Below are 3,640 nucleotides of genomic sequence, written 5' to 3' on the forward strand. Positions count from 1 at the left end.
AGTGAGTGAGTCAGTGAGTAAGTCAGTGAGTCTGAGTGAGTGGGAGAGTGAGTATGTCAAAATAAACATTTTCTTGTATACATTACTTGTAGGAAAATAATTGGTTAAATATATATAATTCCTCCTGAATTAACAAGTTGACACAATTTCAGCAAGACTGCTCATCTAGCACTTTTCTCCATGTTTGCACATCTGCAGTCTGTGAACCCCAGACAGCAGGTTGACTAAACCAGGATCGATCCAGCTCCGGCAAGGACTTGTTTGACTTGTCTGAGCCCGAAATTAACTTGGGTGAAATGACCCTGTGAACACAGATATCACCGAAGAAACTCAATATTCATAAAGCCATGAGAAGATTGCTCTTAGTTTCATAGGCCCATCCTATAGGACCACGAGAAGAAAAGGTCAGACAAACCTAATTTATGTTAGATCACGCGCTGCAAAGATATGACGTTCTCCTGCTGCACTCATTATTACAAGAGTGGAATAAAGGTTAATGGATTTGAAAAATTGCATTCACAGGAGTCTGAGTTTTTAAAACCAAGTGCCTGGCAAGCTACCATCCATTACAGAAGAAAACTGTTGAGATAAATATGTTATACATAATATGGGACGTAAAATTCACGGAAATGTATTACTTCATTATTCTGCATGAAATGAAGTATTAAAAAGTACAAACTACTTTCCAACTGGGTGGGCACACAGAAGAATAGTTGGTTAATTAATTAAAAGGAGAAATAAATGAGAGACAAAGTGTTTGATCGTTCCTCTTGATAATCTCTTCTAATTTCTTTACATTGTGCGGTGCTATTCTTAACAAGCATGACCAAATCTTGCTGAGATTCTTGTTTGGCTGGTCTTCTATCTCCCATACCCCACATCGAGGCACATTTTCAAAGGTTCTGCTTCTAATCATGTACGAAATGCTATTGGTGTGTATTCTGCCTAAATGGTTGTTTTCTGCCCAAGCCATAGTCAAGAATTAATCTGACATTAAAAAAAAAATGCCCCATAACTCATGGCTCACCAAACACTGATCCTGGTCAAATATATGCATTCATGATTGAAGACACTAATTAGAGAGACATGATTGTCAGGTAAATACATTTATAATGATAAGAGGTTTTCACAGTATATGATTCAGGTAAAGCATCACAAAAATCAGACGATAAAAAGTTTACTTTAAATAAACTTTCATCACATTAGCTGAGAATAAGATTCATAGACAATCATAATGCCCTTGGCTCGGCTCCAACACCAGAATGAAATGCTACCTGGGCCTGCACCGTCCCCACGATCTGTTGCAGATCAGACTATTGTGGTTCATAGAGCTGTCATGGGCTGGTTTTCAGAAGTAGATCACCAGACCTTTCTTCCTCGTCCATATTAGTCTGGAATCTCTGCTGAAATTTGTTTAGCAACACAGCGATTTGTTCAGCCTCCACTGACAGGTCGCTAGGTGGCTTCTCATAAGGCGTACTGTCTACAAACCAGGCCCAAGTCTTCCACGCGGAAGTTCAGAGTCCTACCAATAAATCACCACTGTCTCCCAGTGGGGGGGAGAACACAAATGATATTAGCAATAAACAAACAAAACAAACTCAATGTGTCTAATAATGCAGGGTAGAACCGCCCTTGAGAATTTCTGAGATTGAAATTCTTTATGGGAGTAGAAAGTTGACCTTTCTCCCGAATATTAATAATAATGACCTTAAAATGAGGAATTTATCAATCAAGGTGCAGACACTGCTTGGGAAAAATACAGGAAATTAAGGAGATGATCAAGCTGCATCAGGAAAAAAGAAAATCCAGACAGGATTAAATTTCCTAGGCATAGAATGTTTTATCAGAACTGCACCAGATAATTTTAATAACTGCATAGATATGTGTACCTTACTCTTTAAGTGCTTGTAAATTTTATTCTATTTTGTAGGCTCTACTATTCTCTATTAATTCTTCTTTTTAAACAGTTTTATTAGCACTTCATCGACATGCAACACAAGTAAATAATTCCATCATATCAAGAAGAGTTGTACAATTGTCACCATCTTCAACTCTAGAACATTTTTTCTTCCTTGTACTTTTTGTTATTCATGAATTACTTTTTTCCTAATTGTGGCAAGAATATATAGAACAAGACAAACTCCAATTCCACAACTTCTACGTGAATAATTCAGTGCCATGGTTATATTCTTCATGTTGTGCAACCATTCTTGATATTCTTTTCCAAATTATTCAACCGCCATTGGCATAGACTCAATGCCCCCAAGTCTCCATTAGTTTTGTTTTTATTCCCTTCATAAAATCATGAATTAAAAAGACTCAAGTTTTGCTATAGAAAAATAACTATTCCAATACCTGGATATTAGTCAAGATTTCAGTGCTCAAATGAGCAAAGCCAGATAACAGTATTCATTACATGCTTCAGTATTACCTGAGTATTCTACAAGTTAAACTTGCAGAGGGAGCTTAGTGTGAACCATAATCCTAAATCTATTATTCTGCAGCTGTTGAAATAAATTATTCTCTTCAAGTAAGATCCCTTCATGTAGTCACAGATCCAGAATTTCTATTAAGGAAAGCAACCTGAATGGAAAATAGGGAGGTTTTTTTAAATCTGTTTATTTATGTTTATCATTTTAATTGGGAGCTCTTACATATATTTTAACCACCCATAATTCAATTAGAGCAAACATAATTGTACAATTGCTGCCGACATCACTTTCTTTTCCTTTTAAAATCATTTTATTGGGGCTCATACACCTCTTATCACAATCCATACATACGTCAATTGTGTAAAGCACACTTACACATTTGTTGCTCTCATCATTCTCAAAATTCCGCTTTCTGCTTCGGTTCCTGGAATCAGCTCCTCATTTTCCTGTTCCCCCTCCCCCTTCCTTCCCACTGCCCTCATGAACCCTTAATAATTTATAAATTATTATTTTATTTTATCTTACACTGCCCGGTGTCTCCCTTTACCCACTTTTCTGTTACCCATCCCCCAGAAAGGAGGTTATATGTAGATCCTTGTTATGGGTTCCCCTTTCTCCCCACCCCTCCATTTCCTCCAGGTGTCGCCACTTCTACCGCTGGTCCCGAGGGTTCATCTGTCCTGGATTCCAAAATAGGGAGGTTGTAAAGAGCATGTCATGATGCTACGCACAGAGAGTCAACATTGTTTTGCTTAGGTTATATATTTCAAAAATGATGAAAATGGCAACATCTCCTAAAGTCACTTTTATGTTGCTTTGTGAGCTAATATTTTTACTTTGTCAATTAATATGGCCCTTCTAGCCATAATTCCTTATGTGCTATTACACTTCAGGACGTTATACGCCTGTGCCTATCGTCCAGTTTTGGAGGGCATTCTCTGCTAATGATCAGGAATCGGTTGGGATTAAGGCTAACCTTAGTGGAGGATGAGGAGGGCCAGTGGGTAGGGGTTATGCTTTGGGGTGCTAGGAACCCTGATGCTACTGTGCTTAACCTCTCTGGAGTTTAAATGGAAGAGCTGGCAGTTAAAACCCACCAGCCTCTGGGAAGGGTGAAAATACAGAAGTCGGCTTCTCTACTGATCCTAACCTTGGAAACCCTATGGGGCCCTTCTGTCCTGTTCTATCAGGTCCTGTGAGTCAGA

The sequence above is a fragment of the Echinops telfairi genome, unplaced genomic scaffold (genome assembly GCF_000313985.2).
Source record: "Echinops telfairi isolate 266 unplaced genomic scaffold, ASM31398v2 ScPeMD7_7468;HRSCAF=8506_0, whole genome shotgun sequence".
NCBI lineage: Eukaryota > Metazoa > Chordata > Mammalia > Afrosoricida > Tenrecidae > Echinops > Echinops telfairi.